We start from the raw sequence: 27,351 nt of genomic DNA on the forward strand, positions 1-27,351 counted from the left end.
GGGCAACCAAGGTGACAGACTCACATTTGTGGGTGTGAGAAGCCTAAGACGGGCTCGTGGAGTCTGTTATATTTAGTTAGAGTTGGGATAGTAGCAGCCGTGGGGCTGGGTTTTCCCTCCAGGCTGAGCAATGTATATGTTATAGGGATGCGTGGGTGAGTTCAGTGTCATTACAAGTGACCTCATAAAGGTCCTCTCCTGTCCCCCCACCCCCACCCCACACAGCTGAGCACACAGGTTTCCGCCTCGGCCTGTGCGTCAGTCTCTTCCAACAGCTTTTTCCTCCGCCAGGTGTGGGACCCACAGCCCTCAGCACCTACTGTTAGTAGAGTTTTACCTGTGATCAACGCACACAGGGGTGAACAGAAATAAGCCTTTGGGTCTAATGAAATCAGCCTGCAGATCTGCCGTGCCTTCAGTATATCCTGCCTCTGCTTTCTGTCCATGTCTGGTTCTCATGGAAATTTGTGTCTGGGAATGAGGGGTTGCCGGAGCAAATTTTCTGGGGCAGGTGCTGTATTCTTTGGCTATTCCCATTGGGTCTCAGGACCCTTTGAGGGGGTAAGAGGGCAGAGGCCTTGGAGCTGAGAAGATTACCAAGCTACCTTTTAAGATGGCAGAGATTTTTAAGGACTTTCTGTTTTTTGATGATTACTCAAAAATATACCTTAGCCTGGGGTTTTCAGTACAAACAAAAACCATGTTCCGCTCACTGTCATCCCTCCATAAATTACATGTGGGGCTCTCTGTGAGGGTGTTTCTAGGTTTGGTAGCACTCACACACATGACCTCAGGGCTGTGGGTCAAACAATGGCTGTTTCTGTCTGTGCACACGGTGGGACAGAGTGTGGGGGCAGTCGCCTCCCCAGAAGTTATGAATAAAAGAGAAGAGATGAGGAAGGTCAGGGTTAGATTTGTTCACAAAGGAGATTTTCTCAGTCTCTGTTCTGCAAGTAAACAGAAGAGTCATGTCATATATTTGAGGATGTTTTTAGATACTCAGTAAGGATGTTTGATTCACCTGAGAAGGAGTGGAAGGTCCGTTTCCCAGGTTTTGTGTTTTTTCCTTCCTTCCTTCCTTCCTTCCTTCCTTCCTTCCTTCCTTCCTTCCTCTTTTCCTCCCTTCTCCCTCCCTCCCTCCCCCTCCCTCCCTCCCTCCCTCCCTCCTTCCTCCTTCCTCCTCCCTCCTCCTTCCTCTCCTCCCTCCCTCCCTCCCTTCCTCCTTCCTTCCTTCCTTCCTTCCTTCCTTCCTTCCTTCCTCTTTTCCTCCCTTCTCTTCCCAAGCTTCTCCTCCACCTCCCCCCTTTGATTTGTCTCTTGGGCTTCACACACTTGTCTTTAAGCGGTTACAGAGCAGAGGCAGTAGACAGTTGCCTTTGCATGTCCAAAAGGCCCCATTAAACACACAAAATTGGGGGTTAGGGAGACGGCTTAGTTGGTAAGGTGCTGAGCAAGAGCAAGGACCCATGTTTGGATTCTCAGTGCCCAGGTAAGAAGCCAGGGCTGGTGGTTCGTGTCTGTAATTCTAGCACCAGGGAGGCAGACAGTTCATTAGCCTCTTAGTTTTGTACAGTTGGTGGGCTCCAGGTCCAGCCAGAGAGCCTGTCTTATAAGAGAAACAACACCTGAGAAACAACACCTGACATTCACCTCTGGCGTCACATGCACGCACACGCGCACACACGCACTGTGTGCGTGCAACACAACATACATAGTTACTGGTCATGTACTCCTCACGGTGAAAGGTGACAGGGTACTTTTCAGAGTAGAAAGTCAGGTGGCAAAACTGCCCCCTAAGACAGAACATAGTGCTTCATGGCTTAGTGAGTCACGTGTGGGAGGGACTGCCTTTATTTCCTGTCTTCACAGAGACTCCTAGCTCACCCTGGACATCCACACGCAGGTCGTGTGGCTTGGTCGCTCCCTGCAGCTGGATCACATTCACTGATGTTTGCCCTCCAGTAAAAATGGAAACAGGCAAGAAAACAAACAACAATGAAACAGGCCGTGCTGAGTTTCAACCAAAAATCAATCTGGGGAGAAAAACACTTGGGCCAGCGTCAAGGGAAACAAGACCACGCCAGCACAAATTCTTGTGAAAATGACCGGAGAGTAGTATTTTCATGAAAAGGCAGCTGACTCAGAGCTGGAGGGGGAGCACTGTGCACGGCAGAGTGGAACAGCCACCCACGCCCTGGAGCTGACAGGATCACTTAAGTGCAGTTACTAGAAATGACCCAAGAACCGAAAATAGGACAGTGCACGAGGGAGGGCCAGGTTCTCATGAAGGGAAAGTGTGTTCTCATGAAGCCAGGGCAGAGGCCTTAAGAGTCTGGCTTTGTGTTCAGGCTCCTCTTTGTCAATTGCGGGGCTGCAAATCTTCTGCTTCTCAGAAAGCCAGCAGCCTATGCAAGAGCCTCTTACCCGCTAGAAGAGACCCAATGATAACTGTCTGTGTGAATACAGAGGCATGGCCATTTTTCAGAGATGATTGTGTTATGTTTCCCAGCAACGTTAAAAATCCTATAATCTAAAAACACAAAATCTGAAACGTTTAAGGTACTATGAAGCCACAAGTGGAAAAATCCAACAGCTGGCGTCATGTGTCAGGTCAGTCAGAACACAGGTGTGTTAAAGCCACAGCATAAAATTAGCTCTGGGTACTGGGGAGATGGCTCGTTTGGTAACGTGCTTACTGAACAGGCACTAGGACCTGTGTCGGCTCTCTGGTACCCATGTAAAACGTCAGACGTGGCAGTCTGTGCCTGTAATTCTAGTGCTAGAGATGGAGACAGGAGGATCCTTGGGGCTGAGGTTCACTGAGAGACCCTGTCTCAAGAAATAGGATGGAGAGTGACTGAGATCGAGGAAGGCACCCCTGGCTTGCATATGCACAGGCATGTACACAGACATGCACACACACACACACACACACACACACACACACACACACACACACACGCGCGCGCGCGCGCGCGCACACACACGCGCACGCACACGCACACGCACACGCACACAAACACACACACACAAACACACACGCACACGCACGTGCGCACACACGCATACACGCACACGCACGCGCGCACACGCACACACGCACACAAACACACACACACACGCGCGTGTGCACACACACATGTTTTTGTTGTTTGTGTGTGTAGTTTGAAGACTGGTCCCACTAGCAGACACATATTTGCCTGCTGTTATAAATTGGAGGGTCCGGAAGCAGCATGCTCTTGTCTGTGGCATGTGCCGAAGTTCAAAGGGGGCAGGGTTATGTCCTCTGTTCCCTGAAAATGTGTGTCTTCCCTTGCTGCAGGTGAGGATCACAAGGTGCACATAGTTCCCTGCGCTTGTCCAAAAAGATGGCTTCACCTTTCCCGTCCAAACTAGCAATTAAACAATCCCATAAATCCCCTATTTGAGGTAGTAAAATGTAATTTTAGATGACCTCTGTAACCCCATGTCCTGGCTGACTGCTACCAGTTGGCCAGAGGCTGGACCCGAGAAGCAGGAAGTTCAGAGAGCACCACATGGCAAAGCCCTCTGCTAACATGCTTGGGGTTTGGTCTGCACTCCCTGGCTGAACTGGAGCTGGTGGATCACTCTGCAGTTCACTTGGTTCTTGTGTGTGTGTGCGTGCGCGCGCATGCCCGTGCATATGTGAGTGTGTGAGTGTGCACCTTGTGCAATGCCCACAGAGGCCAGATGAGGGCGACAGATCTACTGGAGCTACAAGCAGTTGTCATTGGTGCAAGGCTGGAACTCTGGTCCTCTGAAAGAGCAGTAAGCAATCTTAATCACTGAGCCATCACTGCAGCCCCTGGCACATTCTTTTTACATAAGGGAGCCATGTTTATAGACCAGGAGTGGTCTGTGACATTGGGAAATGTAGGAGTGTTTTTTTTTTGTTTTTTTGTTTTTTTGTTTTTTTTTTCCCCATGTCCTGGCATTTAATTCCCTACAGTCTTCAGGAAGTTAAAATGATGTCTTTCTGATTGATAATAAGTTGGCTGGTGTTGGCAACCCCTGTTCACCGGAAAGATCTAGGGAGACTCACTCCCAGCTCTGGGGAAGGAGGAGGGAGGGATGGAGGTCGAGCTGGCCTGATGGGGAATGTACTGTGTATGTTTATCTTATTGATTGTTAAATAAAATACTGTTTGGCCAATGAGGCAGCAAGTAGACGGGACTAGGAGTCAAAGAGGATTCTGGGAAATGTAGTAGAGAGGTGCTGATCCAGGCTGGAAGTGACATAGCAAGGAGACTCATATTTAAGCGAAGGAGAAACAGGAAGGGCCCCCTTTTCCCCTCCGCTTCTGCTCCAGCGGCAGGATGTGATCCACCGGCAAGGAGGGACGCCAATAAGGTGTCTGATAAAATAAGTCTTATAAAATATATAGGTTTATGATAGTTAAGACTGAGTTAGCAGATGAGAAGTCCTAGTCATTGGCCAAGCAGCTTTGAACCTAATACAAGGTTCTGTGTATTCATTTGGGCCTAACTCGGGCAGGCAGCTGGCATAAAGCTCACACATGGCGGTGGGGCTCAGGCAGCATTTGGCAGAAAGATTTATCGTAACATTGGCCACCAATGGTCAATGAGTTTGTCAGTCATGGCTGTCCAGTGGAGCCTTGGTGAGAACCCCAGGCTTTCTTGACAGGAAGATGGCTCAGCCTTTCTCCTCCTCACCTGGGGCAGCTCTCCATCTGTGCCCTCTGTGTCCTTGACAACAAACCAGTGGAGGGGTAGTGGGTAGAGTGAAGGATGAGAAGCAGCTGTAGGTCAGACGGCTTCTCCCCAGGACAGAGTGCACCTCTCCGGAGTCCTCTGTGGGGAAAGGGCTCACTCCTGTTTCCTGCTGTTGCCAGTCAGGTTTCCAGCAGAAACTCACGCATGAATGGAATGGCAAGTCTGTTGGATCATTGCCTCACCCCACCCTTTCAGATCAAAACCCCTCAGTCCAGTGCCCCTTCCCCCAATCAAACCCCCTCGGTCCAATGGTACTCATTGGTTCAGCTGGGCTGGAATCTCAGGGGCTGTGAGTTGTGGTGGTGGTTTGCTTTATCTTTCTTACAGCCAGGGACACAGCGGCTCCACCTGGCTCTGACAGTTTTGGAGGTTTAGGAAGGCAGTGTGTGGCAGTGCCTGTGATGTGAGCCGACCTGGCTTTGCTACCTACAAAGGGAAGATTATTCTTTGCTTGAGCCTTGGCAGGGGTCATGCCCTGTGAACTGTGGGTGAGTCTGAGTGTGTCTGTGTTATGCAGGTGTTGGCTGATGGGTTGTGGGGTGACCTGAAGGGTGGTGCCAGCCATACCTTTGTTTATTGTGGAAATGCAGAACATGAAGACGAGTAAAAGTATTTAAGTTACATTCTTCTACCCTCAGGACATAATGGCTTGCTACAAGTATTGCATTTAATTTCGAAATAGCTACACCATATGTAAAAGGATATATGTATATATTTACCTCAAAGTAAAAGTTTTAAAATATTCTTGTAACCCGTTTTGTCCAACTTAACAGCACGTTGTTGAAAAAATAGCATAGATGCCATTAAGTAAGTTGCTTTTGTGCCTCATTTACTTTGAAACAGTCTAATGTCCTATCGTGTGGCCTTATAGCATAGATTTGTCGGTGTGATCCACTTCAGCTGAGTTTAGGCTCTTCCCAGTGTCCTGTTAGCCACCAGAGTTCTCAGTCAGGCTTACCAAGGCTAACTAAGTCAGGTATTTTGGTGCATCTAAAACTCAGCAGGCTTTTAAGTTTCCAGGTTGAAAAAGGCTGTGATATACTACGCTGCACTTTACCAGACCTGGTTCTTACTTGGCTCTTGGTGTGACTCTTCTCCAGGTTATCCTGCCTGCTGCTCAGTCCAAGGCCTTGCATTGATAGTTTGCCTGGGCATCCGGTTCTTCTCAGAAACATTTCTCTCACAGCCCAGAGCGACAGCTCGTGGACTTCCAGCTCTTCCCAATGTTGCAAAGACCAGGGGGTGTCATCCTCTTGTTATTTCCTTTCTCTGAACATTGATCTTGGGGTCCCAAAGCTTCATAGTGATGTACTCCATGGAGATCATCCATGATCTCACACACACACACACACACACACACACACACACACACACACACACACACACACACACACACACACACACACACACACACACTGATGACCAGATGTGCACATATGCACACTTCGGGAGCTAGGGGGGCAGATCTGGAAAGGCAATGAGCCTGAGGTGATTTTCAACTGATTAGACAGCACAGAGAGACAGGGAGAGCAGAGGACTCCAGCCAGGTGTTGGTTAGGACAGATCGGCTCTAGCCAGGTCTGGTCCCAAGTCTGCCCCTGACCTGGTTATACTCTATCTCCCCCTTCACTACATTCTGTAATAACTTGAGTCTGGCTTCTGCTTGTAAACTACCTATGTTTGCCTCTTTCCTTTTTGATGCTGTGTCTTGTATCCCAATAGATATTTTTAAGCAAACATTTTATATAGGAGTTTCCCAGACACTACTCTTTAGTCCTCAGAGCATGAGGCCCTGGGAAAGCAGGCTGGTGTGTGTGTGTATGGTGTGTGTGTGTGTGTGTATGGTGTGTGTGTGTGTATGGTGTGTGTGTGTGTGTGTGTGTGTATGGGGTGTGTGTGTGTCTGTGTGTGTGTGTGTGTCTGTGTGTGTGTTCATATGTGTGGAGGTCAAGCTTAGGTGCCAAACCCTTTTGTTGTTGTTGTTGTTAGTTTCTGTGACTCAACTGTCTGTGAAAATGCCCCTCATAGGCTCATAGGTGTGACACTATTGGGAGGTGTGGCCTTGTTGGAAGAAGTCTGTCATTGAGAGGGTTTCAGAAGCCCAAGCCAGGCCCAACGGCGCTCTCTCTCTCTCTCTCTCTCTCTCTCTCTCTCTCTCTCTCTCTCTCTCCCCCAATTGCCTGCCCATCTGGATGTAGAACTCTCGGCACTATGTCTGCCTGCAGGCCACCATGCTTCCCACCATAATGATAATGGACTAAACCTCTAAAACTGTAAGCCAGCCCCAATTAAATGCTTTATTTACTTCATATGAGTTGCTGTCGTCATGGTGTCTCTCCACAGCAATAGAAACTCTAACTACGACAAGGTCTTACTATGTAGTCCTAAATGGCCCAGTACTTGATCTATCTGTCTGTCTGTCTGTCTATCTATCTATCTATCTATCTATCTATCTATCTATCTATCTATCTATCTATCTATCTATCAGGCTGGCCCCAGACTCAGAGATCTGCCTTGCCTCTGCCTCCTAAATGCTGGGATTAAAGGCATAGGACATGGTCTGGATGCATCTTATTTTTCTGAGATGGAGTCTCTCCTTGGCCGGGAGTTTAGAATGATGTTGACTTTGGGCCAGTGAGCCTCAGGGTCTGTTTGCTTCTGTCTGCCCAGCACTGGGATTGTAAGCAGGTGCCGCCACTCTCAGCTTTTTTAGGTTGTAATGTGGGTTCTGGGGATTGAACTCAGATCATCAAGCTTTCAGAACAAGCACTTCACTGACTGAGTCACTACCCCAGCCTGAGTGTGTGTGAACAGTCACGGTGCTGGTCTCTTCTCAATACTGTGTCTTATAACCTAAGAACTTTTGAGCAGGAATTTGCTTTCTTCTAAGTGGGAAGTCTCCCAAATGCTGCCCTCCATCCTTTAGAGCCTCCGCCCCAGAAATCCGGGCTGACAGGGCTGTGTTTCACCAGGCTACAAGGCCCTGGGACTGGAAGGAGAACTTTTTGGGTGACATCCTGCAGAATGGCAGAGCTGGCCAAGGTGGGTGCTGGATGTTGCATTGGGGTCCAGAAGCCAGAGTAGATTCTTCCCTCAATAATACCTCAGAAATGAGCAAAAGGCCGTGTGGAGTTTCTGTTCCCAGCTTTCATCTGTTCTCCACCTCCAGGTGCTTCAGCCTTGGCCTGGGCAAATTCCTTCAAGGGAAGAAAACAGATGTTCATTCTCCTCTTTAGAGCAGAAGGACTCTGTTCAAATGCAGTGAAACAAAGAAGCCTGCGTTGACTCCCTTCCCCCACTGTGGGGCAAGCAACTCCCTTGCCCTTTCCCACATCTAGATATCCTGTTCACGTGGAGACCAGAGTGACAACTCCTGGCTAGTCTATTGCACTAATTTCTAATCTGATGAATTAGTGGTCAGCAGGTCTAAACGGCAGATCTGGCGATTGCTGAGCCAGGCCCACTATAGCGCCTCGCCTCCTGTGTCTCTTTCTCACTTTAGTCAAGCTGGGTCAACCATACTTGGACACTTGCAGCTCCAGCCAGAGGGCTCAGCTGCCACTAGGACCCCAGCTCTCAGATGAAGTCGGCCCTGCCTGAGCACAGAAAAAGTGGTTGTAAAGTAGCCAGCCATGTGTGTGGCATTTTATAGTCAACAACTATAAAAACACTCTGGTGAGGGCTGGAGAGATGACTCAGTAGTCAAGAGAGAGCACTCTCTGCTCTTGCAGAGGACCCGGGTTTGGTTCCCAGCACCCACATGGTGGCTCACGGCCATCTGTAACTCCAGCTCCAAGTGACTTAATGCCCTCTTCTGACCTCCACAGGCACCAGGCGTGCTTGTGATGCATATACGTATATACATGCAGCTAGAACTACACACACACACACACACACACACACACACACACCAAAAACCAAAAACCAAAAACCTAAATTTTTGTGCTAGAGAGATAGCTGTTAAAGAGTGAAGCTCATGACTAAATATTACAGTGAAGCCTTTGGTAATAGTCTGGAGCTCTTATAAAGGAAAACTATGACAATTATTATTTTATTATTATTATAAATGTATAATTCTGGTGGATTTTTAAAATTCTTCAGATATATATCATTGCTAATTTTTGCATACGCAGAGGATCCTTGTTTTTTGGTGTGGTATATTTCTTTCAATTGCTGAGTCAATATACATCATTACCATTATTATCAATGCCGTTGCTATTGTGCTTCCTGAGATGGGGGTTCCATAAAGCCCAGGCTGGCCTCTAACTTGCTATGTAGTCCTGGCTGTACTGAGCCTGATTATCCTGCCTCCACTTTCCACATGTGGGGATCACAAGTGTGTGCCCCACACCGGGTTCTGGTGGCTGATGTTAGGAGTCACTCTTGGTATGCTTTTATAGATTATGACAGATGTGTGCTGACATGCACCCACGTCACAGCATCACACAGAACAGTTTCACTGCTCAGGAGACCCCACACTCCACCTGACTACATTCCTCTGTCCACCCCATTGATGTAAGTTTCTTGCCCAGCAGGGTCCCACTGCCCTTGAGCCCAAAATAAACATCTGGACGCCATATTAGTTGTAAAGCTGTTGGCCAATGGCTAGGGCTTTTTATATTGGCTAGCTCTCTCTTAATTATTAAGCCATTTCTATAAATCTATGTATTTCCACATGGTCTTGGCTTACTGGAGAATGCTTGACTCATCCTCTCTTCCTGGGCTCACATGGTGACTCCTGTTTGCCTATACTTTCCAGAATTCTCCTCCTCTGATAGCCCCGCTTATCCTTCCTGCATGACCACTGGCCAATCAGTGTTTTATTCCTTAACCAACAAGAGAAACATATACACAGAAGGACATCCCCCATCACGCCCCATGGTAGTCACTGGCATTTTCACTGTCCGAATAGTTGTTTCTTTGCCAGAACACCCTGTGTTTGGAAACCTTTGGTATGTAGTGCTTTCTGAATGACTCTTCTCACAGCAGTGTGCACTTGGAGGCCTTCTGTGTCTTTCTCTGGTCCATAGCTCATGCTTATTGCTTGGTAGTACTCCATGGACTGGATGTGCTATTTCTGGTCTATCTTCTTGTCTATTGAAGGGACCTTGGCCATTTCTACAGTTTATTTCATCTCCAGGTGTTTCAGCCTGAAATGTAACGTGGTAATGGAAACAATGAGGTCCCATACGACGGGACAGCCACCAGAGTAACATGACCAATTTAGAGCATTTGATAGTGACTGTCGGGTATAAGGACTCACATGACTCCCAGGGTCACTGTGCCATCTATCCTTGGGAGTGGGATCCTTCCAGAGTCCCAGGAAGCAGCTGGGTGTGCACCCATCTGGGTGGAGTGTGTGTTTGCCATGGGTCCTCAGAAGGCTGTTCTGTGCCATGCTGGTTTCAGATCTTTAGTTTGTCTAGATGTTTCAGTCTCTGGAAAGATGAGAGTGTGGCCCTTTCTTGTGTCTTTTTATTTCCATACTGTCTGTCCATGGAGCTGTATTGGGGGGTGGAGTGTAAGACTAACCAGCCCTGTGTTGCATATCCCTGTGTGAGCACAGATTCCCTTGTCCTTCAGCATGAGGGTTTCCTAGTAGAAAGTGCTTCCTCCTCCCAGTCTTTTCCGAGAGCCCATGATCCCAGAAAGACTTAAAGATGTAAATTCAGTGTAGACACCTCTGTCCCCAGGTGATTTCCAGCTTGTTCAGAAATGGCTTATTTTCTCCACTGGGTTTTTCTTTCTTCTCAGCAGCAGAGCCCCTGACTGTCATCTGTGAAGACAGAAACTCAGGAAAGAGCCTACAGGGCCCAGCGCCTTTGTAGGGAAGCACAGTCATGTGACTGGGTTGTAGCCAATGGGATATGTTCAGAAAACCCAAGGGAATCCTCCAGGGAGTACCCACAAAGGGAAAGTTCAGCTTCTGGGGAGTCCTTAAAGGGATGGGGACTACCTGTCCTTCTCCTCCCTCTGCCTTCCTGTTGGACTGCTGATGGGATGGCTGGAGTTGGGGCAGCCTTCTTGGGTCACAAAGAAGAAAGCTGCATGTTGAGGCTTGGGCCCTCAACACAGAGAGAGCCTGGGTCCTGATGATCATAGCAGGCTCCATCTGCCTGTGGATGGCTGAAGGAACTGTCGTTCTCTACATATATATCATGGTAAAATAAATGTAGCCCAATTGTTACCATTTCATTCATTTTTAATCATTCAAGGGTTTCACTAAGATTCATAATATTGTATAAACTGTCACCATTAATCCACTTGTAATACTTTTTCGTCATTATCCCAGACAGAAACCGTATTATCCATTTGTCTCTCTCATCATGCCAGTCCCTCAACCCCAACTCTACTTTCCACCTCTGTTGGTTGAGTAGGAACGCCATGCGAGCAGAATCACACAGAAGGTCTTCTCTTAGCCTGTTTCCAAGATGCATCCGTTCCAGGTCACGTATCAGTGCATACTTCATGTTTTAAAGTTTCACAATATGGGCTAAAGCAGGATTTGCTTGTTTAGTCAGCCACTGGCTGTTGATCTAATTGTTTCCACCCCTTGGCTATCAGGAACGGTGCTGCTGTTATCACTGCACCAGAGTCTGTGGTGTCCTCACTTTCAGTCCATTGGGACAGACATCCATGAGTGGAGCTGGTGGACCATGTGGTAACTCTGTGTTTGGTGTTTTGTAGAGTTCTGGTCTCCACCAGTCACTCGGGGGCGTCTCAGCATCCCTGTGTCCTTACCAGCTCTTGACACATTTGTTTCTGTTAGTTTTTATTTGTATAGTGGCCAGTCTGATGAGTCAGAAGTGGCCACTGCCTCTTCCTGGGCTCCGTGGCCATTGTGTGTTTTCTTTGGAGACCGTTCTGTTTATGTCATTTGCCTTTTCTGAGCTAGGTTATTTGTTTTTTTTAACAACAATGGTTGTATCTACCATGTAGAACTTCTTAAACTATAGATTGAGGTGCCTCTATATGGGGTTGGGATTGAATGTGGGGGTAACTGAATAGGGGGTGGGGATGCAAACTTTGGCTATAGTTAAAGGTTTTGGAACACCCATCAACCAGCAGTTAACTCAAAAGCAAACCGCGATGGCTCTGAGGTGTTGGTGGCACCATCCGTTTCTGCTGCACCTTCAGCCTTCACTGCGGCTTTGGGCTCTGAACAAACCCAGCATGGACTCTGCACTGAGTGTGGCCTCATGTCATTCAACAGCCACCGATGCCAGTGGAAACACCACAGCTCAGACGGGAGGTTGTTGTGTCATGAACTGCAGCATTTTTTATTTATTTATTTTTTTGGACACACATAGTTTCATGTGCTTATAGGAACATAATGGCTTAATTATGGAAAAAATATTTTTGCTATTTTTCTACCATCATTCCCCAGTGTGCAAGTATCATATTAGAGTATCTGTGCGTTCTGTTGCATTTGGACATTTGATTTTAAGAGTTGCTCTTGGGCTAGGTGGTGGTGGCACATGCCTTTAATCCCAGCACTCAGGAGGCAGAGGCAGGCGGATCTTTTTGAATTGGAGTCCAGCCTGGTCTACAGAGTGAGTTCCGGGACAGACTCCAAAGCTACAGAGAGAAACCCTGTCTCAAAAAAAGAAAAACCAAACAAACAAAAACACAAACAAACAAAAAAAATTGCTCTTGGACTTGCTGGCTTGAGTTTCATAAAAATAATTGTTAGATGAGGTTTGGCTTGGGGGTTGGGACAGAATTTCCAACCGTTTCTGAAATGGCCCTAAACATAGCTCTGCCAATTTTCACTGGATATTTATGCAAAGTGGTATTTTCAGCATTAAGAGTTATACAGTCAAAATATTGACCAACTCTGAAAACATTGACAGTGCCCTGATTTTCAGCCACAAAGCTTCATCCAGGATCTGACACTTCTAAAAACACATAAGGGCATACACATTACTAATATACCAATTTACTTTCATCATTAATAGATGCCAGTATTATGTATATATGTTCATTTTATTAGAATGGAACTCATACTTCCCAATCTTTCCTCAGATTTGTTACATGGCCAAGGATGACTCCGATTTCTGACTCTCCTGCTTCCACCTTACCCCCATTCCCAAGTTCTTTAGTGCTGGAGATTTAACCCAAGGGTTCATGTGTGCTAGGCATATGCTCTACCAAAAAAAAAAAATCTTAAAATGGTCTTAATTTTTATTTTTTAATTGTATGCATATGAGTATTTTGCCTGTCTGTCTGTTTGTGCAACATGTGTGTGCCTGGTGCCTGTGGAGACCAAAGAGTATCAGATCCCCTGGAACTGGAGTTATAGACACCATGAGCTGCCTTGTAGATGCTAGGAACAGAACCTGGGACCTCTATAAAAGCATCCAGTGTTCTTAACTGCTAAGCCATCTCTCCAGCCCCTTAAAATACATTTCTTTGTAATTTTATTAGCAGTAAATGCTTGCTCACCAGTGCATGTTTTATAGAGCTATACACCTCAGGCCATGTAAAACTTTCCCAGCATGAAAAGGGTCCAGGCATCTGAAGTTCTGATGCACAGTAAAACAAATCCCCGTTGCCATGGATATGATGAGACCCTTGAGGGGTCTGTGCTTTTCGTAGGGACCAGGCACATCCAGCTGAAAGAGCAAGGACAGTGTGATCCGCTGCTCTTCCCCTGCTTTGGGGAGAAGCAGGCAGGGATGGAGGAGCGGAGGTCTCCTCCCCTCTCACTGCCTCCCATCAGAGCTCCTTGGTAAGAAGCTGGGAGCCTTGCACGCCCTGTTGCAAGGGCTGGGGTGCTACTCAGATGTAGCTGTCGCAAGAGAATTTACCATTAGTTGTCTGAATGATCCACCCCAGTCAGAGGCAGCTCCTCACTTTATCTGTGATGGAAGCAATGAGGCCTGAATGAATAAGAATGGGTGTCACGACTGGTTAGAAGGGCTAGGGTCCCTTTGGCTGACCCTTCTCACTTATAACCAAAGCCATGACTGGCTGCTTTCTTTATCTCTTGAGAGGTAAGGTCATGAGATACAGAGGTCATGAGAAGGTCATGAGATGGTACAGAGGTCATAGGAAGGTTTCTGTAAGAGAAGGTTGTGGACATGCCTGCCTTTGCCCCACTGAGCCTGGGTCCTGGAAGGGGTGGGAAGCTTGGGGATGTGGAGGGAGGATGCCAGAAGCTCCTTCAGAGGAGAGGTGGGGGCAGGAGAGCAGAGGCTGCGTGCTACAGTGCTCCCTTGTCTAGGCACATCCCAGAAGAATGCCGTGTGGTTCACAGAGTTGTGAGGCTTCACCCTGCTCCTGTGCTCCATGGTTTCTCTAGTGTTGGGAACATGCCAGAATGATGGTTGCGCCTGCCAGTCCCTGCCCTTAGCTCATAGCTATACAGGGGTATGCAGGTGACTGCTGAGCAACGGCATTGCTAGACTGATGCCTTCCTAGACTTAATATCAATGTGTTGTGATGGTATATTTATTAAAGCTAGGCTGAGGATTCAGAAAGCAAAGTCAGCCACAAGCCATAGAAGCCAGCGCACACCTTCAATCCCAGCAGCCAGAAGCTAGGAGGTGGAGGTATACACCTTTAATCCTAGGACTCAGGATTAAGAGGTAGAGGGAACTCTGTGAGTCCAAGACCACCCAGATCTATGTAACAGTGAATCAGTCTAAAAGAGAATTATAGCTCACACCTTTAATCCCAACTTTAGGGAAGTATGTAAGATAGGCTCAAGGTCTCAGAGAGGCATTCACTCTCCAGCCACATTGAGGAGAGGTTACAGTCTGAGGCTTGGTGAGAGCTCATGGAGACAGGATCAGCTCATTCATGCTGAGGTAGAGGTAAGAAGCTAGTGGCCAGCTGCTTTGCTTTTCTGATATTCAGCTTGAAGCTTGAATCCTAATACCGGTCTCTTGGGTCATTTATAAATTCATGTTACAACATGTTTATACTTTATGTCTGTCATTTTGGACAGTATGGGGCCCATCATTTATTGACCACTTATGGGGTGTCTTTGGTGGGTAAAGAACATGTGCTGGAAAGTTCTATGTCAACTGGACACCAGATAGAGTCATCTGAGAGGAGGGAACCCCAATCAAGAAAATACCTCCATAAGATCAGGAAATCCTGTAGGGCATTTTCTTAATTTAGTGAGTGATGGGATAGAGCTAGCCCATTGTAGTTGGTGCTACCCCTGAATCCTATAAGAAAGCAGGCTGAGCAAGCCATGGGGAGCTCCTCTCCATCGCCTCTGCATCAGCTCCTGCCTCCAGGTCCCTGCCCTGTTTGCGTTCCTGCCTGATAAACTGTGATGAGGGAGCCATAAGCCGAATAAACCCTTTCCTCCCTAAATTGCTTTGGTCATGATGTTTCATCACGGCAATAGTAACCCAAATTGAGACAGCACTTGAAGGCTTCTCTCTCTCCTTTTTTTTTTAAAGTGGATGAATTAGTGTGGATCTTTTATGATTCCATTTTTCTATGATATGAATCAAAACCTATAAATACAGAGATACACAGGGAAGAGAGATATGCCTGTAGTGTCCCTAGGAGTTAATTACTGTTAGCAGAATTAGATATCAGACGTATTGCCTATTTCAAGATGCTACAAGGCAAAGTTAATAATATTAAGAGGTCCCACAAAGGGACCCTGCTCTCTCCCTTGTTCAGGGTGTCCTGATATTTATAAATACAGAGTGTGTTGGACAAATGAGCAAGACTGGGTAACTAATGGCCATCTGTAAGAGCTAGGAAAAGTCTGGCTTCCCACAGAAGCAGTGCAAGTTGATTCTGAATTGCAAAGGCTCTTGTCTCTCCTCAGAGGAAGCCCTGTAGCAATGGGCATCCACAGCGGTTTAGGCTCAGTCTCCATCCCATCACAGAAAAGAAGGAGGAATACCACAGGACACAAAGAGGCTTTCACATCCTATGTCCCAACAGACTTCTCTCTTGACACATGGTCATTGTTTCCTCACAGTACGACTTTTTGAATAAAGGGAGCAGTTTAGTTGTTGTTTTGGTAGCCCCTTATATCTGGTCAGCCTTTGATAGTCTGGTCACAGAACCTTGCTCCCAACTTCTGCCTTTGATGGAGGTGGACAGATGCTCTGTGAAGGGGTACCTTTCCAAGACACCTTTGCAAGATCAGCACCGGTGTCACCGTTGAGCTGACTTGGCGTACACTGTGTGAGAAGGACAGACAGGAGTTAGTCAGGACATGGGAAGGATGTTCCAAGCATGGTGCAGAGCCTGCAGCTGAGGGCTTGGCATACTCTGGAGAGAGCCAGAAGTTCACTGAAGCCACACCCTTGGGTGGCAGTAGGGAGTGGCCATGGGTGGCCCCAGGGACAGGCTGCCAGGCCCTGCAGTCAGCTTCCCAGGGCGTTCTCTAAGGCCTCATAGACAGATGGAAGAGACATCTCCTGTCTTGCTGAATGGCTGCCCAGCTCCGAAGGAGAAATTTCTAGAGAATGTTAGCTTTTGATAAATGATGGCAACCAGTGCTGAAGACTTTAAAAACTTTCCCCAAGAGGAAGTCTCTCACCTCAAGTGTGTTTCATCCTGGCATTTGTTCAGATGTCTCTACAGGCTGAGTGTCACATGGTACAGCAGTTATGTGTGGAAGGGTAGTACCTGTGTGTCCAGGCACACACAGATTCCTGTCTATACCCACCTCTCCCAGCGGCTAAAGAGCTCTGTCTGTCAGGTGCTTACCCTTCATGCAGAACAGCACACTTGCTTTCTTTCTAAGGGGAGGAGTGTGTGTGTGTGTGTGTGTGTGTGTGTGTGTGTGTGTGTGTGTGTGTGTGTCTGTGTGTGTGTGTAAGGGGGGAGGGAGGGTAAGGGAGGGAGTTAGCAAGAGAATGAGCACACATGCTAGAGAGATCTCCACGACACAGGTATCACTGGGCTTCAGATTTCTTAAAGGGCATCTGTGCAAATTCTTGAATGAAATGCAAATGAAGTGAGCAGCTTTCTCCTCAGTCGGGTCTCTCTAGAGTTGCATGCAGGGATCACTTACCAGATGCAAACTCTTCTTCTGAGGATGCAAGGCCCTGGGAGCCTTTTGCTCAGGCATGGCAGCACCAGCCTCATTCAGAGGATGAGTCAGTGCTCCCTCCCCTAGGCTGGCTGGTCCCAGTATGAGGACAGATACTGTTCTGTGTGTCACACTGTCCTGATGAGATGGAAGTGCCCAGATCGGGGTAACAGGAGGTACAGGTGTGTGCAGCACCTGACTAGGTAGCCACCTTTCCCCCTGTGCCTGGAGCCCCAGGGAATGCACCTGAGCCCCCCGCCCTTCCTGGTGTCCTTCTGGGTCTTTCTGACAACTCCACAGAACTCATTACCTATGCTGTGCTCAGGGAGCAACCTGGCTGCCCACTGACCCAAGACTTGACTGTCCCCAGGTTTATTGCGACCTGCTGGATCATCTGTCCACTGGACATTTGTATGTGGAGTCACTTTAGTGGGAATTCTATGGTGGAGAGTATCTGAGACACTTGGACACCCCAGGACTGTCTCAGGCTTGCCTTGAACAGCCCTTTGGGCTTTCTTAGCTGGATGGCCTGGAGTCTTTGAGAGAGTCTAGCCCAGTCTGTTGGAACTTCCTTTAGTTGGGTAAGTTCTTTTGTGTATCGGTCACCTTTGCTACAGTAACAAGCATCCCTGAAAACTCTCAACAGCGTATAGCAACACCATGTTGGGGTTGGCTGAGCTTGCTCATGCTCACCTGGTCATGAAACAGCTCCAGATGCCTTTCCCATTCAGCTGAAGGGGGAGCAGCTGTGGTGGGGAGCAGGCGACTCTCACAGGAGAAGCAGGCCCATGTGATTCTTCGGCACATTGCATTTAGAACTGACTCGCTGCCACCTTTGCCCATGTTCACTGGGCTGACACAGGCCATGGCTAAGTCTGTGGTTAATGGAGGGAAAATTAAGCCCTCCTACTGAGGCAGAAAGTCAGGAGACAACAGTGGACCTTCATTCTCGTGCTGAGGAAGGGAACAATAATTCACAACAAATGCGCTATCCACTTATCACAGAAGGGACCAGCATGGTACTTCCTGGTGACATCATCCCACCCCTGGCTTCCAGTCCGACCTACCCATCATGTACTGATGATATACAAATACCTCCATTTTTGACCTACCCCCTACAGCCCGTCTCCTGCATCCTACAGTGCACCAATAGATGGACGCCTTCTTTTGCACACCAATGGCCTCTCTAAAATTGTTCCCCCACAGTTCTCATCCTCACTGTGATGAGTGAGGCCCACGACACATCCTTGTCTTTCTTGTAGGATATGTGGATTGGTGAACATGCTAGCATGCTTCTCTGGGGTCTCGTGATGAAAGAGACTGGAATTTAATGGTTTCTAGTGGTTTCCACCCTCCAAGCCTGTCTGGTTTCTGGTCAGAGTTTCCTGGCCTGCTGCATCCTCCCTGGCATCTCGATATTGGGGGACTTGGCTTCACCATATAGGTTACATAGCCTCTTCCAGGAAAGGAGTGCTTGGTGGACGGAGTCTGCATTTGAGCCTGCACCCTTGTCTCTCAAATCCATTTCATTGGTGTCGGGTCACTATCTGAGAATCCTACCCCTCTCTACAGGACGATGCAAGCTGTGCTTTGGCATCAGTAAGAGCAATGTTTTCTTTCACTGGTAATTTTCACACAGATGAGCTGTCTGCAGGGCACAGAGTACACTGGGGACTTCGCAGCTTTGACTGCCTCATGTGAGAAGGAGAGCTGTATCAGAGTGGCAAAGAACCAAAGAATAATCAGTATAGCTTTCTTATTTCCTCACCTCTGTGCTCTCCAAACCCAACTCTACCCACCCTGACCCACCTCATAACTGGTCTCATGAAGCAAGACAAGACCAAACACAACAGAAAATGATGCGTGAGATCCATGGTTACATCCTCGGTTTTCTGCTGGGAAGGCAGGCGTGAGTATGCTGGTGTATTTGTGTTTCTGAAGTCCTCTGATGCCTTGGGCACTGGCTGAGGACACTTGACCATGCTGAGTGTATAACCATACCTACTCGGTGGCTTTTTAAAAAATGCAGCACTTGCAAATCTGCATTTACAGAGGGAGCACAGCCTTGCTATCCCCAAGGGAGCACTGAGGGCTTGGCTGCAGACCTTCAATGGACCCTTCACCCTATACTTGGCCATTTGGACATGAGTAGCTTTAGAGTTGGGATAACCACACTGAGCTCATCTGACTTTACCAAGTGCCCCCTTTCCTCTGGAGATTGATTCAGGCAATTAGACCAGAGCTGAGCGGTTCCTTTCCTCTTTTGTTTATGTTGGTGTTCTCGTAATAACCATGATGAATTATCTCTCAGGGTGAAATGAATACTCACGGGAAAGAGAGGGCAATGATGCCGCTTTACCCAGAATGCCATAAATCCACAGATATGACAGTTCTGTAAGCTGTGGCAATAGCCCAACTAGCTAATTGATGAAGCCGTAAGGCTGGTCGTAAATCGTGGTGCCATCAATGGAGTCAGACGAGGTGGGTTGAAAGAGAATAGATTTACTCAGTACATTGTGTAGGGCCTCCCAAGCTGTCCCCATTAAGTGGAGTCTCAGAAGGGCGACATTCTTAGGTTGATACTATTGTATTTATTTATGTCAGAGACCAAGGGCCACAGTGTGCAAGGCCAGGGGTGAAGTAGACAGGGTGGCACTTTGATTAAATGGGAGAGTGTCAGGGAGGAAGTGGATGGCCAAAGGACAGTGGGAAGTCAAAGCAAGGCCACCTCCCGGGAGAAAGACACTACAAGTGCCAAGGTTCTTCCGCTGCTCTTTGGATATCAGGTGTGTGGGCTACCGGTCCAAGCCCTGTTGGCGATGGAGTTGAGGTCCTTTAGGTTTTCTCATCTCAGAAGCTGAACAGGCTGGAGCATGGTGGGGGCCAGACAGAGGTATTAATACACCATCTTGGGGATGGATGGCCATGGATCCAGTGACTGGTTTTGATCTCATTTGAGTACTTGGCCTATGTAACCCGTCTTCCTATGACTCTGTTGAGCTATAGCTACTTCCTGTCTTGGGTCCCTCTTCACTTCCTGTTCAAGTGCCGATTGACATTTCTTGCCAAACATTCGGTACTTGCTAAGCATTCGGCACTGGGCTCTGCTACTTAACACAAAGTGACTTGGTTATCTCAGCCAAGATTTTTTTTTTTTTTTTTTTGAGACAGGGTTTCTCTCTGTAGCTTTGGAGTCTATCCTGGCACTCGCTCTGGAGACCAGGCTGGCCTTGAACTCAGAGATCCGCCTGCCTCTGCCTCCCGAGTGCTGGGATTAAAGGCATGCGCCACCAATGCCCTGCCCTCAGCCAAGACTTTAATCTTATTCTCATTTGACAGTTGATGAGACTGAGCCACAGGACTGTAATTAATCAATACCCTGATGCTAGTGCAGGACTGAGGAGAGCCAGAACCCACCATAGGGTGCTAACTGCCACTCACCCATCCCCTGGCTCCCAGAGGGTAGGGCTAGGTAGGTATGTGGGGAGACAGCCCCTGTGCAGTGCCAGGGTTTATTCAGAGCAGCTGTTCCACTCTGGAGCTGCTGCTATTCTCTGGATGAGTCCTCTGGGGTTCTATGAGTGTCTCATGAACTTCTGTTTCAAATCTTGTTCTGTTTTTAGTTCCTTTTCTCCAAAGAAGGGAGCTTGCCTGCTCTCACCCACTTAGGGACCTTAGTAATGTTTATTAAAATGTCACCAACTGGACCTCTTGCTTTGGGGTCAGATTCAATCTGGCAGCCTGTTTTTATCACTCCACGTTACCGATTCGCTGTCAGTTGTCTCTGTCGGGTGTGTGCATTGCTCGGTGCAGCCCTTGTGTTTCATAACTCTCATTTCCCCTTCTCTGGAGCAGACAGCCCCCACCCCCGAAACCCACCAGGGGATTTTTCTGTCCCATTTCTTCATGGTCCACACAGCTGCTTTTGCAGATTCCTCTTTACAGACACAAAGCTAAAGGTCTCCCAACTTTTCATGCAGCTCGCCCTTCTGGAATATGGCTTCCTCTTGCCTTTCTGGGCTCCTCTGTCTTCCAAACCCTCTGCTCATGATCTGGAAGGCTCTCTTCCTTCTGGCCCCTCTGACAATAGGGGAGGAGTTGTAGCTTCCTCAATGATCCATGTTTCTGCCAATCCCCTCATTCTTCTGAGCCCTGATCCTGGCTCACTGTGGCTTGTCCAGTGCTGATGATGGAGAGAAGTTCTGGGCTCACACTGTCTCATTTCCAATGAATACCACATTGTATGGCACCAAGGGAAGGGAGGAAGGAAGGTTAGGCAAACAGCACACTTGCTTCATTTATGCCCTAGCATCTGCAAAGACCACTGGGACTGAAGGCATGGATCCATTTTCAAGGAAAACTCTAACCTGGTTAAACATAATGTTCTTCCAGGTTGTCAGGCACAGGCTTGCAGGTTTGTCACACTCAGGTCTTTCCATTTGGTTGGGGAGAGTACATCCATGTGGGGCCGCTCTCAGGATCCTCTTCAAAGTTCATCCCGGCTCTGCTGTGGTTGGAAGACTGGTGAGGGCCATGTGTTCTGTGCTTGAGGTGTGTTTCCATGTGAACAGTTCTTTCCAGAAGGATTTTCCACTCAGCCTTTTTAATGTGTGTTTGTGGGACCATCCAGTCTTAGAACTGGAAGGGCCTCAGTGTCATCACTGTCAAAATTCACCAGGGAATAAATGACATTTGTTGAGATGAGGTTGGGCAACTCCCAGGTTTATAGGCCCCTTCCATGAAGGTCATGCCAAGGCCAAGCTGGAAAATCAGCATGGGTCACTTTGTTAGACTTGCAGGCCAGCTATTTTTACAACATGCCATCTCCACACACAGATGGAAAGCAGCAGAAGGAAGTCCTGTTCCAGTTGAGACTCTCCAATGGGCTTCCTGTGCTCTGCTCAGTGGCATTGCCCTAGTCCTGTGGCTCCAAGGAAAAATTGAGACATAACCATTGAACTGTGTTCATCAGTGAAGGGGCCTTAGACAGGCTCTACCCTGGAATTCCAAGGGCATTTGCTCCAGGTGACATCTGTGATCAAAAAACGGAGAGCAGGAGGGGCTTCCTCGATTTCTTCTTGTTGTCTGTTCCTTAGGATGTTCTGTGCTCACTTGCTCTCTGGACCATTGTTCATTCTCTTTCCTTTTCCCCTTCCCCTCTTCCTCCCATAAACAAACTCAATATCATAACCATAGTGAACCAGGTATAGTTAATTATAATGAACACTTTTCTAAGTGTTTTCAAGTGTGCACTGTGTGCTAGAAGCTTTGCCACACACAAATGGGAAAGCCACAGTGAATGTCAGAGGTGTGACTGCAGGACCCCAAGCAAAAGACAGCTGGGTGAACCCTTGGCAGCTCACAGGAGAGAGGTGTGTCTTTCTTCTCAACTCGACCTTCAGTGGCATTGTATTGGTAGCTTCCAGTTGGCCACAGAGGGAGTGTTTGTACCATGGAAATTGGTAATTATGGCAAACGAGAAACAAGCTAAACGCAACTAAGACGCATTTACCAGTACACACTGCCTGGTACTCCAGCACTGATTCTAATGATAACCAGCTGCCATTTGTTATATGTTTTCTTCATACCAGATGCTTCATAGACCTTATCTTAGTTATCTTCACAAGTATTTCTGAGTGTCTACTAAACAGAAAAAGGAAGGGAGCTAAGGTCACTCAACTAGGAAATGCCAGAGATGGATTAAATCCAGATCTCTATGCAGGACCCAGGAATCCACCCTTTGGGAACAGGATCTCCTTCCCAAAGTGCTCTTGCTCTTGGCAGTTGACTTCTAGATATATAATAACCAGATATATAATAATAAGAGTGGGAATGTGGTGGGTTTCAGCTCTCTGGCTATCCAGTTGTCTTAAGTCATCTTGTGTCATCTGGCATGATCCCTTGTGATGTGGGAACTGGCTCTGATGATGCCAGTTTAAGCGGTGGCTTACTCTGTTTGTGAGGTGAGGCATAGACTTGCTACCATGAGGCTGTGGAAGCTGCGTCTTAATGCACTCTGGCCTGTCAGTCAGGGGTAGATCCAGGACCACCATATGGCAGGAGACTACCACAGGGCAAAGCAGAACAATGATGTCTCAGGCTTGGGATAGAGAGAACCCCTATTGTGGCCAGGTGGGTCATGCTTTTTGCTTTCTCCCCCCCCCAAGATCAACTGTCATTTGCTTTCTTTCTCATGTATGTATTTTGTACAAGGGGAGAGATGAGCAAGAGGTATCCTAGATTGTCCAAAGAAGCAATCACCCCAGACCTGGACGTCCACCTTGACCAGCAAGAAAGACGCCACACCGAGGAATCTTCTTCAAACACAGTTTAATCGGGAACCTCTTTGCTTTGTACAATGTATAATGGCGGCGGCGGCCGGCGGCGGCGCGGCGGCCCCGGGCCGAGGGAGACGGGGCCTGATATAGTCTACATCTACCAATCACCTAACCCTACGTGGCGCACCAGGATAGGTTGTCTCCAAGCAGAATTAAGAGGATACATGACCTTTGCCTAATTTGGAGTTGTTTATCACAGAGAGCGCTCGCCGTCGGGCTGGCGGAAGGCGGAAACCGGCGCCATCTTTTGGGTGCGGTTTTCTGCAGCTCCCTACAGTTCCCCCTTTTTGTTTTAATATTATAGGAGTAGCAGTATCTATCTGTTGTCAGATTTCAGTCATCTCTGTCTTAGGTTCAACCCCAGTGTCCCTATCTTACCCGTCAAAGAGTCACTGTGTCGCCCTCACAGGCTCATGTCTTAGGTTGAAGGGAACACATGTATGCTTATTCGCTCAGCATGAGGGTAGGTGCCCGTCATTGAGCATGACTGATTCAGATACGCATCACTCACTCAGCAAGGGCGAGACAGACATCTATTTGTCTGTCAGCATGGATAACCATGCTTGAGGGGACTGTCCTGCTTCCACAGCAGCAAAGGCCTGTACCAACATAGCAGCTTGGGATTTTTGCGACTTCCTGATCCTGCATAGGCACCACAAGCAAACAAAAATGGCTAACAGCATCATGGAAAACATAACCCCTATTCCAGCCCATTCCTTAACTAAACTAAAGGCTTGTGCAATCATGGTATTACTTCTCTGCTGTGTGACCCTCATCCTGCAGATACACCATAAGGCTATGAAACTAACTAGGATAAGCATTCCTCCCAGGGCACCCATTCCTGCCCACTCTTTCAGATGATTCATGGCTTGAGTGATCCACGCAGACAGTCCTTCCGCAACCAAGATGTCGACCCTGGTGGAATTCACATGCACTATGGAGAGTCTCAGCTCCTGCATCAGCTTGTCAAAATCCCCAGACCAGTTGCCTAGAAGATACTATGAAGGTTGTTTAGACATGTTTGCTGCTAAGGAATAATTCTGATAGGAAACAGCTGTTATACACAAACCAGGCATTCTCCATTCACATCCCAACTGTGCCAGTTACCATAAATTATCCAATTGTTCCTGCAATAGATCAATGTGTTGATTCAAAACCATAATGCCACCTTTCAATTGAGCATTAAGGGTAGATTGGATATCCAATGCAATCTCCATATGCTAAGTGCAGCAATTTCAACTCCTTACTAGTTAAGAGAATGTCATCCATATAGTGAACACATCTCACAGCAGGGTATTTCTCTCTAATAGGAGCAATAGCATGACACACAAAAAGCTGACACATAGTGGGGCTATTGGCCATACCCTGGGGTAAAACCACCCACTCATATAATGGTATGGAGAATAGAAGGTAAAGTAAAAGCAAACCTAACACTATCCTGCACACATCACAAATCAGGTTCTTCATGATTGGGTAGGGCTGACAGCAATGGTAAACCACGCTGCACAGGCCCCATGACTTGCATCTATTTATTTCCTTCAGCTGTTCTAACGTCTCCTGCCCCTCTTCTACAGCCTTGCGGCATCTTTGATCCTCTAGACAGCTGCGAACCATTTTCCAAATAGGCCTCGTCCCTGGCTTCAGCGTTCCCTGTGCCCAGACAAAATCTAGATCTTTTCCAAGCTTATCCCAACTATCCACAGTGAGGTTGCCCGAGGCTGCGATGTTAAAAAGCAGCCAAATCACCACTATAATAGCGGGGTCCATTAACTTACTCTCACTCTGCAAATTAAAGCAGAAGCGAGGTTTTTTACTTTCGGTTCGCTTTTGTCGCGAACAGTGTTGCTCCTTTCCGGAGACTTTACCGCCTCTTTCCCGAGGGCTTTGTTGCTCCTTTACCGGAGACTTTATCGCCTCTTTCCCGAGGACCTTGGTGCTCCTTTACCGGAGACTTTATCGCCTCTTTCCCGAGGACCTTGGTGCTCCTTTACCGGAGACCTATCTCCGCATTCACCGCGGACTTTACAGTTCCACTTACCTTGGGAACTTACCCCCGACTGTGAGAAGTTCTGATTCCCCGTACGTACGGGCCACCACTCGCGGCGGTGGCGGCGTCCCCGTACGGGCCACCACTTGCGGCGTCCACCCTTGACCAGCAAGAAAGACGCCACACCGAGGAATCTTCTTCAAACACAGTTTAATCGGGAACCTCTTTGCTTTGTACAATGTATAATGGAGGCGGCGGCGGCGGCGGCGGCCCCGGGCCGAGGGAGACGGGGCCTGATATAGTCTACATCTACCAATCACCTAACCCTACGTGGCGCACCAGGATAGGTTGTCTCCAAGCAGAATTAAGAGGATACATGACCTTTGCCTAATTTGGAGTTGTTTACACAGAGAGCGCTCGCCGTCGGGCTGGCGGAAGGCGGAAACCGGCGCCATCTTTTGGGTGCGGTTTTCTGCAGCTCCCTACACCAGACCTGGACTCCTCCTAGCTCCTGTCTGTACCATGGTAGGTGGCATTCACGGCACCGGCCCCCAGATGGCTGACCTTCTGAAGTCTTGGAGGGTTCTAGAAGTCCCTGGTTTTGTGTTTCTGAGACACCTTAGTGACTGATAACCAGAACTGATCTTGCATCTCAAAGTGTGTTCTTTCTGCACTGCCTATGCAAGGGCAGACTAAGGAGGTCGTTAGAGAAAGGCAGGCTCCCTTCTAAGAACATCGGGCATCTTGGAAGTCAGCTGCACATGGATATGGGAGTCCCTCCTTACCCATTCCGATGACAGGGAATGCAGCAACCACAGTGCTGTGAACCAGCCACCTTCATCCATCCCCAGGCCAGTGTCCTGCCTAAGGTGGCAGTATTAGCTGGAAAGGGTCTGCAGAGGTGGAAACAGATGACCGGGAAGCAACAGTGACACCTATCTGCAGCTGTGTCACCTGCTGCTTTGGGATAAAGTGGCTTGAGAGAGGATCTTAGGCTGTCGTGAAATGATAAGCTACCTACTGTGGGTGGAGAAGGAGGAGGAGGGGGTTTCTTTACTGTTCCTGTTAAGTCATTCATTACTATAGCTGTGATAAAACACCATCAACAAGGCAACTCATAGAAAGGTGAGTTTGTTTTTAGTGAGGAAACTAAATTTGACTGTTGGCCAGCCAGTGATTTTTTTTAATAAATGCATGTCAGTTAAATTGCTTAATTTTACTACTTACGATATGCATATGTGTGCGTGCGTGTGTGTGTGTGTGTGTGTGTGTGTGCATCTGTGTATCTGTGTATCTGGGAATAAAGCTCAGGCCCTCACACCTTCTAGGCAAGCACTGTATGGCCGGGGTCTCTTCAACACTCTTCCAAAGTTCTTCCATGGTTTGATCAACGTTCATTGCTTCCCTAGTGGACACGCATGTTTTTCTTGCTCTAACCATCCAGTTATGCACTTACAATGCAGTGAACCAGCAAACACTCACAGATGTACCCATGTACATTTCTAGAACCTTGGTGTTCAGATACCATCTACTTGCTTAGAAATGGCAAAAGGACTTCTGTAGTGGTCATGGCACTCTGCGGGTCATCCTTCTCCCTGCCATTTCATAGGGATTTATATGATTATTCAGATTAAACAGCGGGTAAGGGGCTGCTTGAGATGGGACAGGGGCTTACTATGCAATAATGCTCTTGATTAGAAAGAAACCTGTTCAACAGTGGGATGCTATGTCCTTAACAAACAAACAAACAAACAAACAAACAAACAAAGGAACAGAGTCAGGCTGGAACCTAGACATATCAATTATTTTTACATTTATTTACTTTATATGTAGGACTGTCTTGTCTACATGTATGTCTGAGCACCACATGCATACCTTGTGTCTAAGGAGGCAGGAAAGGGTGTTGGGTCCATCTGGAACTGAAGTTACAGGAGATTGTGAGCCACCATGTGGGTGCTGGGAATTGAACCCAGGTTTCAGAGTGTAGTCAAGAGAATGGGATGGCTGTAATGTTGACAGGGCTGGGGGTGTGTGGGTTTTATCCTGACCATGCTGGGATGTACAGCCCAGGAGGAAGCTGTGTGCCCAAGATGCAGCCAACATGCCAGGTTTGGCTGTTGGCAGGGATCCCACCTGGTGCTTTAGGGGCAGTGGAATTTGCTTCTCTCCGGTGGGTTTTGCAGGAGATCAACGGGGAATGGTGAACAGGCTCCTATTCAATCATCTTAATCTCCAGCGTCTGTCCTCTGCCATGTG

The sequence above is a fragment of the Cricetulus griseus genome, chromosome 4, assembly GCF_003668045.3.
Source record: "Cricetulus griseus strain 17A/GY chromosome 4, alternate assembly CriGri-PICRH-1.0, whole genome shotgun sequence".
In the NCBI taxonomy this organism is placed as follows: domain Eukaryota; kingdom Metazoa; phylum Chordata; class Mammalia; order Rodentia; family Cricetidae; genus Cricetulus; species Cricetulus griseus.